The following is a 13,270-nucleotide window of genomic DNA, read 5'->3' as shown; positions in this document are numbered from 1 at the left end:
CAAAAGGTATTTGGTCCCATCCAGTCTCTCTCAGTTTGTGGTACGACTAATTTGTTAATGGGGCTCCAGAAGGAAAGTGTCTAATGTTTCTTCTAATTGGACATGACTGCTTCAGAATGACTGCGGCTGCCAGCCAGTTCTCACTGTCCCCGAGGCTGGATAATAAGCTTCTGCCATCGGGCCCTGGGTCCTGACCAGGACCATCTGCGGTAATGAACTTGGAAGGCTCATTGTAGATTGCAAAAAAGGAAAAGAGAGAGAAAAGCACAGTCCAGCTCTTGTCAGGGGGCTCAATTATGGCTTCTGTCAGCTTAACAAAAGAAATTCAGAAAGGCTAGGATTGGAAGGGGTGGGAGGGAGCAGGCAAAGAAGGACGGGTGATGGGGGAGACCCATGATGGCAGAACCAGACTGAAATTCTTCCAGGACCAAGGTTTCTGGAAGGAGAAGCTCAGAGGTCACCACAATAGGGATTCAGTTCCCAGCGTCCAAACGTGAGGCTCTGCAGTCGTGGGCACCAGGGGTCAGGGTTCACTGCGTGTCACTGATTTGAGGGTACAAGCTTTTCCCTATTCGCTGCAAATCCCCATCACCCACACTGCAGAGGGATGGAGGCTATGTGCACATTATAGGCTGATTAGTATTATCATCATTGTTGATTATTTTCTAAGACAGGATCTCGGAGCATTAAGATTTTTTTTAAAAGCCCTTTTATTGTGAAATGATACATATACAGAAAAGTGCCCAACACGTAAATCTATGGCTTAAGGTATTATATAAAAGAAAACAGTTGTAACCAGCACTCAGACACAGAAATAAAACTTTGTCAGAAGCTTCATCCTGCCCCTTCCTGATTGTAACACCTTCCATCACCCCAAAAAAGAAGTCACTCCCCTGAGTTTTATGCTGATAAGCTCATTGTTTTCTTTATAGTTTTATCACCTAAGTAGGCAGCCCTGAACATTTTAGTTTAGATTTGAGTGTTTTAAGCTTTATCTAAATGGGAATTAACACAGTGTATATTGGTCTGGCTTCTTTCGTTCAACATTGTGAGATTCATCTAGGTTGTTGCATATGGCCATAGTTGGGTAATCATGAGAGTGGGTTTATAGTTGGAGTATTATGTCATATAAATATAGCACAACCTATGTGGTTAATTGCTGAATGGTGCTTGGGCTATCAAATATATTTTGTCCAAGAACAATGCTTTTACGGATATTCTTGTCCATTAGTACACATATCTCCAGAAAATACAGCTAGAAGAGAAACTGCTGAGTGATAAGCATCCCAGAGAGATTTGACAAGACTAATTCTTGAGTCACTGTAAAGAGCTAGAGAAGAGACCACTCATTGGAAATTTATCTGTTAGACCAGGTGAGGTGGCTAATGTTTGTAATACCAGCACTTTGGAAGGCTGAGGAGGGAGAATTGCTTGAGCCCAGTTCGAGACCAGCCTGGGCAACATAGCAAGATTTTGTTTCTACTAAAATAAAATAAAATTAGCTAGGCATGGTGTTGAGTGTCTATAGTCCAAATTATCTGGGAGGCTAAGGTGGGGAGATCACTTGAGCCCAGGAGGTTGAGGCTGCAGTCAGCCATGATTGTGCCACTGTACTCCAGCCTAGGTGACAGTGAGCAGTGGGACTCCGTCTCAAAAAAAAAGAAATTTTTCTTCTGCCTTGTGTGATTACCAGCCTCCAAGATGACCTTGAATGATCCCCACATTCTGATATTCCTGTTGTTCTGCAGTTTCCTTCCACACTGTACAAAAGGTGGGTGTAGTCAACTGAATAGGGTAGAAGTGATGGTCTGTGACTTCCAAGGCTAAGTCATAAAAGACTTTGTGACTTCTACCTTGCTCTCTTGGATCACTCCTTCTGGAGGAAACTTGCTGCCATGTCATGAGGATCCTCAAGCAGTCTTATGGAGAGGCCCATCTGGCAAGGAGCTGAGGCCTGTAGTCAGTGTAGATGAAGCATCTGATTCTCCAGCCCCAGTCAAGCCTTCAGATGACTGCAGCCCTGGCTCTATCTTGACTTCAACCTCATGAGAAACTCTGAGCCCAAATTACCCAGCTAAGCAACCCTTGCATTCCTGACTCTTACAAACTGTGTGAGATAACACGTTTGTTGTTTAAGCTACTAAGTTTTGGGATAATTTGTTATGCAGCAATAGACACCTTGGTTTATTTAGACTGGCCGAGGTCAGAAAGCAAAGCATTCCCAAATACCAGCTGTTCAGAAACAACCTATAGTGTATATTTATCTTCTCCTCCTACTTGGCTTAGAAATTAAAATGGTAGTCACCATCAGGTTGAGTTTTTATTCCTGTTCTCTATTCTCTCTTCTGTTTTGTCTTCCCTTCTTTCTTTCCATCCTTTCTCAAGTGCCCCTCTTTGACCTAAAATTAAAGTGATAAGAATTCCTCTCCTTTCCTCCTCTCGCCTCATATTTCCTCCTTTCCTTTTCCTTCCATTTCCTTCACATTTCCTCTCCACCTTCTTCTCCTCTCCTCTGCCCTTGCCTGTCCCATCCTGTTCCCTTCTCTCTTCTCCCATCTGCTCCCCTTTGTTCTTCTCCTCTCTTCTTTATTCTCTTGATTCATTTATTCTTCCACTTCTACTTTCTCATCTCCCGGCCCCTGCCACTCTCCCCATTTCCCTTTCTTGCCCCAGGGAAGAAAAACAAGCTTTGCCTTGGCTGGGAACCCTGGCAAGAAGAAATGAACCATTTCTAACTGTAGGGTTTGGATGTTGTCCTTGCTAAACCTCATGTTGAATTGTAATCCCCAAAGTTGGAGGTGGGGTCTGGTGGGAGGTGATTGGACCATGGGGACGATTTCTCATGTGCCATCCAACAGCTTTATGTTAAAAGATGTGATCCTGTTCTGGACGATAAGCGTTATTTATTTATTTATGTATTTTGAGACAGTCTTGCTCTGTCGCCCAGGCTGGAGTGCAGTGGCACGATCCCAGCTCACTGCAACTCCCGCCTCCCGGGCTCAAGCAATTCCCCTGCCTCAGCCTCCTTCAGCCTCCCAAGTAGCTGGGATTACAGGTGCCCACGACCACGTCCAGCTAATTTTTTGTGTTTTTAGTAGAGATGGGGCTTCATCATGTTGACCAGGCAGGTCTCAAACTCCTGGCCTCAAGTGATCCACCCGCTTCGGCCTTCAAAGGTGCTGGGTTTACAGGCATGAGCCACCGTGCCTGGCCATGGACAGTAAGCATCTAACTGACAATTCCAGCACCAAGGCAGTGAGTCACATCTTACCTGCTCAGCTCAAGGCAGGTGCCAGGGAGGTTGCTTTAAACTTCTGGTATCTCTTTGGAAGGTTATATTTCCCTAGCATGACACCAATTTGCAGACAGCTCTTTGCCTTCAAATTTACCTCAAATTTATATTATTACATAAACACACAGTTTACTGTAAAGTGCTCACACAAAATAGGAATAAGTAGAGGAAAAGAAAAATGTTCTTTTTCCTATTCTTCCACTCCTGCTTGGTGTGAGGCTTTCTGGACCTTTTTCTATATCCACACAGACGGGTGGCTTTGCTGTTTTTACATGAATGGGAATACGCACTCTATATGTGCTGTGATTTTCTTCTTTGACATGCAATATTCAGTACCATGGACCTCTACCCATGCCGGGACTTACTGATCTACTTCACTCTTTTTAATGGCTGCATATGTACAACCATTTTACCATTCCTTTCTTGAAGGGTATTTAAATTCTTAACAATTTTTTTTCTCTTAAAAAATGGCCAGGCTGGGCATGGTGGCTCATGCCTATAATCTCAGCACTTTGGGAGGTGGAGGTAAGAGGACTGCTTGAGCCTAGGAATTTGAGAAAAGCCTGGGCAACATAGCGAAAGCCCTTATCTATTAAAAAAGGAAAAAAAAAAAAAAAAAGAAAAAAAAAAAAAGACTGGTGTGGCGGCTTTCACCTGTAATCCCAGCACTTTGGGAGGCCAAGGCAGGAGAATCGCTTAAGCCCAGGAGTTCAAGATCAGCCTGAGCAACATGGTGAGACCCCCCATCTCTACAAAATAATTTAAAAATTAGCTCGGCATGGTGGCACATGACTGTAGTCCCAGCTACACAGGAGGCTGAGACAGGAGGATTGCTTGAGCCTGGGGAAATCAAGGCTGCAACAAGCCATGATTGCGTCACTGCACTTCAGCCTGTGCAACAGAGCAAGACCCTGTCTCAAACAAACAAAGAAAAAAATGCTGAGCTGGGTGTGGTGACTCATGTCTGTGATTCCAGTGCTTTGGCAAGCCAAGGCGGAAGGATTTCTTGAGGCCAGGTGTTCAAGATCAGCCTGGGCAACAAACTTAGACCCATCTCTCTAAAAAATAAAAATAAATAAAAAATTAGTGAGGAGTGGTGGCACGCCTATAGTTCCAGCTACCAGGGAGGCTAAGGTGGAAGGATCACTTGAGTTCAAGAGTTCAAGGCTGCAGTAAGCTATGAGTGCACCACTCCACTCCAGCCTGGGTGACACAGCGAGACTCTGTGTAAAAAAATAAAAATAAAAAATGTTGCAATAAGCATCCTTTTAATGTTGTGGGGTACTATATGAGTATTTCTTCATATGGGCTCATAGGTAGACATCTTACATCTTGACAGTTACTGTCTAATTGCAACAAACCCGAAGAGAAAGAGGCAGTCAATCACTGAAGGAGTCTGGAAAACACTTCAGGCTAAAGGACCTTGAAGGTGAAGGCAGAGGAGAGGGGCACAAGAGAGCTAGACCTGTACTAGAGGCTGAAGGACAGTGGGATGATTGACTTTAGTGAGAAAGGAGAAGAGGAAAGTGACCTTAACTGAGTTTAGTAAGATAAGGCTGGCTCAGTCAAGGAGGGAAATTGCGAGACTGCATTCTATCCTCCGCAGTATTTGGCACCACTGAGAGGTATTAAACAAGAGTGGCCCTGAAGGGCTGTGATTACCTGATGCCCTCAGGCACTCACCTTGAGGTCAAAGTCAGCCTTCAGCCTTAGGTCACTCATAGAGAAAGATACAGGAGGCTGCCTGGATTGTTCTGGATATAACCTGAATGATTCAAGGTCCAATACAGTCAGATCTCTGTTTCCATGGGTTCTGCATTGGTGGATTCAACCAACTGCAGATTGGAAATATGTGGATCAACACTGACACTGGAGAAAGAAAAAAGAAAAAAAACATTGGAGAAAAAAAATTGCATCTGTCCGTGTGTGGTGGCTCACGCATGCAATCGCAGCACTTTGGGAGACGGAGTCGGGAGGACCGCTTGAACTCACGAGAGTTTAAGACCAGCTGGGTAACATGACAAAACCCATCTTTACCAAAAAATACAAAAATTAGCTGGGCATGGTAGTGTGCACCTGCAGTCCCAGCTACCAGCTACTCGGGAGGCTGAAGTGGGAGGATAGCTTGCGCCTGGGAGGTGGAGGTTGCAGTGAGCTGAGATTGACCACTACACTCCAGCCTGGGTGACAGAGACAGATCTTGTCTCAAAAAAAAGAAAAAAAGTCTGTACTGAACACACACAGACTTTTTTCCTGTCATTATTCCCTAAACAATACAGTACAACAACGGTTTACATAGCATTTACATTGTATTAGGTACAATAATAAATCTAAAGATGATTTAGAGTATACAGGAGGATGTGTGTAGGTTATATGCAAAATACTATGCCATTTTATATAAGGGACTTGAGCATCCACAGATTTTGGTATTTGAGGGAGTTCCTGGAGCCAATCCCTCTTGGATACCAAGGGACAAATGTACTTTTCAATTAAGTGACTTAGATGATGGCAGTAAAGTTCATTTTTAGTCATAAAGGTATAAATCCTTTCAAGTTTACAGGCAGCTCAGAGCTCCAGCCAGGCTGAGAGGGACTTAGACTTTAGGATGATGGGAAGGGAGTTTGGGGAAGGGTAGGAGAGATGGAGGCAGGGACAGGTGCACTGTTGAACCAGAAAGAGAAGAGGGCCTAAGGTTGATGGGGTGGATCAAATGGCTCATTGTGGTAGGAAATCTTGAAAAAAAGAATTTCTTAAATCAGTAAATATTTCAAGGCAGATGTTAGGGGAGAGGAGTTCCCAAGATTCTATACTTTCCTGAAGATAGGCCATCTAGAGGAATGGCTTCCAACATTTTTGGCTCATGTACCCTGTTATAGGATTTTTTAAACCTATATACTATTGTATATAATAGACATTACAATTTTTTAATTTGTTTAGTTTGAAAAATGTGATTTTTGAATATGTAAACACATATACATACATACATAATTTTAAAATATGATTGTTTGGGCAATTTATACTTATCCAATGTAATCTAAATTCCACAATGACTTTTATATTTATCAGCTACTGAAAAATACATAAACAACCTTCGTAAAGTTGGAAATTTTATATTTCTTTTTTTCTTCCAGAATCTTATCCTAATACATTTTTGCTTGAAAGTCTTTTATTGACCAGCCATATGGCTCATTCCTGTCATCCCAGGACTTTCGGTGGCCAAGAGGTGAGGATCGCTTGAGCCCAGGAGTTCCAGACTAGCCTGAGCACCATGATGAGACCTGTCTCTATGAAGAAGTTTAAAAATTAGCTGAATGTGGTGGTGCATGCCCCTGTAGTCCCAACTACTCTGAGGGCTGAGGTGGGAGGATCACTTGAGCCCCAGAGGTCAAGGTTGTCGTGAGCTATGACCATGCCACTGTACTCCAGCCTGTGTGACAGAGTGAGACCCTGTGTCAAAAAAAAAAAGAAAGAAGTTTATTATAATAATGAAGGCTTGAGATCATCATGGCTTGGACCAGATAGGTGGCAATTTTGGATCCTACCTCTTTGTTGGCGGGGATAGAACTCAGGGAGATAACCATACCAATTACACAATGCTGAAACATGGTGGAGTGGGATTCTCGGTAGCCTGTGGGTAGTTTGTGAGGATTAAAGCAAGTCAACATATGAAAAGCAAAAAAAGGGCTGGGCGCGGTGGCTCATGCCTGTAATACCAGCACTTTTGGAGATCAAGGTGGGCAGATCACGAGGTCAGGAGATTGAGACCATCCTGGCTAACACGGTAAAAACCCCATCTCTACTAAAAAATACAAAAAATTAGCTGGGTGTGGTGGCGGGCACCTGCAGTCCCAGCTACTCGGGAGGCTGAGGCAGGAGAATGGCATGAACCCGGGAGGCGGAGCTTGCAGTGAGCCGAGATCCCACCACTGCACTCTTGCGTGGGCGACAGAGCGAGACTCTATCTCAAAAAAAAAAAAAAAAAAAAAAAAAAAAAAAAAAAAAAAATCAAAGAAATAGAAACCATTCAGTGAAGAAAATAAAGTGTTACCAAGTTATTAGTGTTATTCCCTCTTTCAGTTCCTAAGACATATATCAAAAAGGCTTTTACAAAGTTAACAAATAGTTTTTAATTATATCTGTTACTCTTTCTCTTAGAGACACCTTTTTGATGAAAACAGGTTAAAAGCTATTTTCAAATCGGTAATGGTGCATTTTATAATTTTTCCCGACATCTGTGAACAAAGTTCCAAATATACATGCCACATTTTATTTTATTTTAATTAATTAATTACCTTAAAAAGAGAATAGAGATGACATATTGCTATGTTGTCCAGGCTAGTCTTGAACTCCTGACTTCAAGTGACCCTCCCACCTAGGCCTCCTAAAGTGCTGGGATTAAAAGTGTGAGCCACTGTGCTCAGCCCACATTTTAGTTTTAAAGATAATTTTGGAATATCTTCAATGAGCATGATATACAAAAATGTATAACGGACACCTGAGAATTGAAGTTTAGTAATTTTATTTTATAACGGAACATGATTATGTTTAATAATAAAATATTTACAAATAAACTGATATAATGTCTAGGTTTTATTTCAAAATAATGACAGTAAAGAAGTAGGTGACAGTATAGATGAAAATATTGTCCATTACTTGAAATTTGTTGAAGCTGGATGTTGTTACATGATATTTCATTACACCATTCCTTCTAACTGAGCATATTTATAATTTTCCAAAATATTTATAATTTTCCAAAATAAAAAGGCCAGGTGTGGTGGCTCACACATGTAATCTCAATACTTTGGGAGGCCAAAGCGAGAGGATCACTTGAGCTCAGGAGTTTGAGACTAACCTGGGCAATATAGTGAGCCTTATCTCTACTAAAAAGTAAAAAAAAAAAAAAAAAAAAAAAAAAAAAAAATTAGCCAGTTGTGACAGTCTGTGCCTGTGGTCCTAGCTACTCTAGAGGCTGAGGCAGGAGGATCACTTTGGCCCAGGGAGTTCAAGGCTGCAGTGAGCTATGATCACACCAGCCTGGGTTACAAAGTAAGACCCTGTCTCTAAATAATAAATAAATAAATATTAAAAATACAAAAACAAAAGTTAGAAAAAAGAGACAAAAAACAAGTTATGTTTAAAATCATGGGTAAGCCAGGTGCGGTGGCTCATGCCTGTAATCCTAGCACTTTGGGAGGCTGAGGCGGGCAGATCACCTGAGGTCGGGAGTTCGAGACCAGCCTGGCCAACATGGAGAAACCCCGTCTCTACTAAAAATACAAAATTAGCTGGACATGGTGGTGCATCCCTGTAATCTCAGCTACTTGAGAGGCTGAGGCAGGAGAATCACTTGAATCTGGGAGGCGGAGGCTGCAGTGAGCAGAGATCGTGCAATTGCACTCCAGCCTGGGCAACAACAGTGAAACTCTGTCTCAAAAAAAAAAAAAAAAAAAAAAAAAAAAAAAAAAAAAAAAAAAAAAAAAAATTACGGGTAAAAGCTGGGTGCAGTGGCTTACACCTGTAATTACAGCACTTTGGGAGACTAAGGCAGGTGGATCACTTGAGGTCAGGAGTTCAAGACTAATATGGTAAAATCCTGTCTCTGCTAAAAATACAAACATTAGCCAGGGGTGGTGGCACATGCCTGGAGTCCCAGCTACTCAGAAGGCTGAGGCAGGAGCTTGAACCTTGGGAGGCAGAGGTTGCAGTGAGCCAATATTGCACCACTGCATTCCAGCCTGGGCAACAGAGTGAGACTCTGTCTCAAAAAAAATAATAAAATCATGATTAGGACAGAATTAATAAGCATATCAACAGTTTAACAGGATGAATTAATCTTAATAAACTAAACCTCATTTTTAAAACTTCTGGTCATTGTGTCTTAGATTGCATTGAAAGGAATGGAAGAGGCCAGGTGTGATGGCTCATGCCTATAATCCCAGCACTTTGGGAGGCCAAGGTGGGCAGATTGTTTGAGCCCAGGAGTTTGAGACCAGCCTGGGCAACATGGTGGAAGCCCCCGTCTACAAAATATACAAAAAAATTAGCCAGGCATGGTGGTGTGTGCCTGCAGTCCCAGCTACTTGGGAGGCTAAGGTGGTAGAATCACTTGAACCTAAAAGTTTAAGGCTGTAGTGAGCCAAGAATCACTTGAACCGGGAGCAGAGGTTGTGCTGAGCCAAGACCACACCACTGCACTCCAGCCTGGGCGATAAAGCAAGACCCTGTCTCTAGAAAGAATATTTTAAAAATAAATAAATAAAAGAATAGAAGAAAAAATGAAAAGAGCAAACAAAGAAAAAGCATTGGTAAATAAAGCTTATAAAAGTTATATGGTATCCGCTTCAGCAGCACATATAGTAAAATTAGAATGATGCCAAGAATATTAGCATGGCCCCTGTGCAAGGATTTTTTTGTTTTGTTTTCTGAGACAGAGTTTCACTCTTGTTGCCCAGAGTGGAGTGCAATGGTGCGATCTTGGCTCACTGCAACCTCTGCCTCCCGGGTTCAAGCGATTCTCCTGCCTCCCAAGGAGCTGGGATTATAGGCACGCGCCACCACGCCTGGCTGATTTTGTATTTTTAGTAGAGACGGGGTTTCTCCATGTTTGTCAGGCTGGTCTCGAACTCCCAACCTCAAGTGATCTGCCCGCCTCAGCCTCCCAAAGTGCTGGGATTATAGGCGTGAGCCACTGCACCCGGCCAAAGATATTCTTTAAATAAATTTAAAAAATTAAAAGTTATACCCATAGTGGTTATTGAGAGTATTATTTATAGTCAAACCCACCACATAAGGCAGAAAGGTTCAAAGGCAGTATTTCACTCTCCTGCTCAGACCCATCAAAATCTTCCCAAGGTCGCTTAAGATAGTCCAAACCCCCTGATAGACTCTTATCATGACTGGTTCTTGCCCATTTTCTCCAGCCTACCTTTCACCAAGCACCACCCCATCCCACACTCTGCTCTCCAGCCATTAAATGTTTTTCTGACATTTCCACTCAACTACACATTTGGGTGTTGGAAAATTTGGAAGAATTCACTTGTAAATCCACTTGGGTTTAGTGTATTCTTTGCAGAAAGATTCTCAAATAGTCATTCAATTTCTTTCCTCCTTCCTTCCTTCCTTCCTTCCTTCCTTCCTTCCTTCCTTCCTTCCTTCCTTCCTTCCTTCCTTCCTTCCTTCCTTCCTTCCTTCCTTCCTTTCTTTCTTTCTTTCTTTCTTTCTTTCTTTCTTTCTTTCTTTCTTTCTTTCTTTCTTTCTTTTTGAGATGGAGTCTCGCTCTGTCCCCCAGGCTGGAGTGCAATGGCGAGATCTCGGCTCACTGCAAGCCCTGCCTCCCAGGTTCACGCCATTCTGCTGCCTCAGCCTCCCAAGTAGCTGGGACTACAGGTGCCCGCCACCACGCCCGGCTAATTTTTTTGTACTTTTAGTAGAGATGGGGATTCACCGTGTTAGCCAGGACGGTCTTGATTTCGTGACCTCGTGATCCGCCCGCCTTGGCCTCCCAAAGTCCTGGGATTGCAGGGGTGAGCCACTGCACCTGGCCCGTCATTCAATTTCTTTAGTTGTTACCGAGTCTCCATGTTTTGTCTTTATTCTCAAGTATTTCTTTATTTTTCTTTTTCAATCCTAACTAATGTGTAGCATCAAGTAAGATTTTCTTTTTAAACTTGAGATAAAATTCACATAATATAAAATTAACCATTTTAAAGTGTATGATTCAGTGGCATTTGGTATATTTATAATGTTGTACAACCACCACCTCTATCTAGTTCCAAAATATTTGAATTACCCGCAAAGGAGATTTCATTCCCATTAGCAGTCACTATCTTCCCTTCTGCTCAGGCCCTGGTAAACCACTCATCTGCTGTCTGACTTCATGGGTTTGCCTATTGTGGATATTTCATATAAATAGAATCATGTAATATGTGACCTTTTGTGTCTGGCTTCCTTCATTTAGCATGTTTTAGAGGTTCATCTGCATTGTAGCATGTATCAGTTCTTCCTTTTTCTTTTTTTTTTTTCTTTTTTGAGACAGAGTCTCACTTTGTAGCCCAGGCTGGAGTGCAGTGGCATATTCACAACTCATTGCGGCCTCCATCTCCTGGGCTCAAGTGATCCTCCCACCTCAGCTTCCCAAGTAGCTGGAACCAGGAGCATGTGCCACCACACCCATCTAATTAATTTTTTTTTTTTTTTTTTTTTTTTTTTTAGAAACAGGGTCTCCCTATGTTGCCCAGGTTGTTTGCAAACTCCTGGGTTCAAGTGATCCTTCCACCTCAGCCTCCCAAAGTGTTAGGATTACAAGTGTGAACCACCATGCCTGGCCTTTCATTCCTTTTTAAAAATTGTGATAAAATATACAGAACATTGGCTGGGCATGGTGGCTCATGCCTGTCATCCCAACACTTTTGGATGCCAAGGTGGGGGTGGATTATTTGAGATCATGAGTTCGAGGCCCAACCTGGCCAACATGGCGAAACCCCATCTCTATTAAATATACAAAAAAAATTACCTGGGCGTAGTGGTGGGTGCCTATAGTCCCAGCTCCTTGGGAGGCTGAGGCAGGAGAATGGTATAAACCCGGGAGGTGGAGCTTGCAGTGAGCCGAGATCGCGCCACTGCACTGCAGACTGGGCGACAGAACAAGACTCCATCTATAAAAAACAAAACAAAAAAGAAAAACGAAAACAAAAACAAAAAACCTTCCCAGCAGCCTTTGCGTGAACAAAACGGCAGCCCCCATATCTCAGGGGTTGTCTCTTTTATCAAGGGTTTTGGGCTGGTGGTCTCGGCAGCCAGTTCTGGTGACTCAGTTCCATTAAGAACTAAAAAACGTTTCACACCTCCTATTTATCAACCTAAATACAAAACAGAAAAGGAGTTCATGGAACATGCCTGGAAAGCAGGACTGGTTATTCCTCCATAACGTTTGGATCGTCCCATACATCTGGCCTGTACAGCTGGTATCTTTGATGCCTATGTTCCTCCTGAAGGTGATGCTCATATGCCATCTCTTTCAAAGGAAGGACTGAAACAGAGAACTGAACGAATGAAGAAGAATGTGGCATCACAATTGTCAATCCAGAAGATAAAAGAGTATGATGACAATTTTAAAACAAAGGACTTCCCTGAAAAAGCTAAGGATATATTTACTGAACCTCACCTTTGTCTAAACAACTCACACATGACTGACTGCATACCTTGGTACCTGAACACTGTTTTCCAGACATGATCTGAGACATCAAATATAAGACCATCCGCTGGAGCTTCGTGGAATCTTTAGAGCCCTACCTTGTGGTTCAAGTTCACTGTTCAAGTCTGATGAACCAGGAAACATATATGGTCAGGTCACCGTAGGCATGCACACCCAGCAGACTCTGGCCATCTGTGACTAGTTTGGCTGGCTAATGTATGGACGGGAAGATGTACCCAAGAATGTCCTGGAGTATGCTGTATTTGAAAAGCATCTGACAAACCCCTATAGCAGCTGGAGAATGCATGGCAAGATCATTCTCCCATGGGCACCTGCTAAGCACCATCCTTAAGACGGTTACGATCCCTGGCCCTCAGCTGAAACCAGGGGAAGAATATGAAGAGGCACAAGGAGAGGCCCAGAAACCTCAGCTAGCCTGATGGCAAGAATAACTTATGGGGTGAAGCCTGGGTGGTGAGGCTGCTGGAAGCTTTGAAGTCTTCCATCTCCATCATGCTATAGAAAGAACTACCTTTGTTCTCTCTCATCCTGCTTGGGTCTTTTCAGCAGTCTCACCATCAACAACCATGGCTGATGGCTGGCCCCAGGCAGGTGGCAGGTATAACACAGCCACGGATCCTCTTCTTTTTAAAATTGTATGTCTAGCTTCTGAGTATAAATGAAAGGCAGTATGTTTCAGAGAACATAGGATACCAGTTTTTCCCACAGCAGGGACTGTGGGAGATAACCAGCAGTATTCTCTTTGTAATCACAGGGCAGGGATG

The 13,270-nt window shown here is 42.9% G+C and overlaps 1 pseudogene; it reads left to right on the top strand.

The window, feature by feature from the left end:
- The first annotated feature begins 380 nt into the window (after nucleotides 1–380).
- Nucleotides 381–12,925, top strand: LOC104674181 (annotated as a pseudogene).
- The last annotated feature ends 345 nt before the right edge of the window (nucleotides 12,926–13,270 follow it).

The sequence above is a fragment of the Rhinopithecus roxellana genome, chromosome 17, assembly GCF_007565055.1.
Source record: "Rhinopithecus roxellana isolate Shanxi Qingling chromosome 17, ASM756505v1, whole genome shotgun sequence".
NCBI lineage: Eukaryota > Metazoa > Chordata > Mammalia > Primates > Cercopithecidae > Rhinopithecus > Rhinopithecus roxellana.
This window is presented reverse-complemented; position numbering and strand designations above follow the sequence as displayed.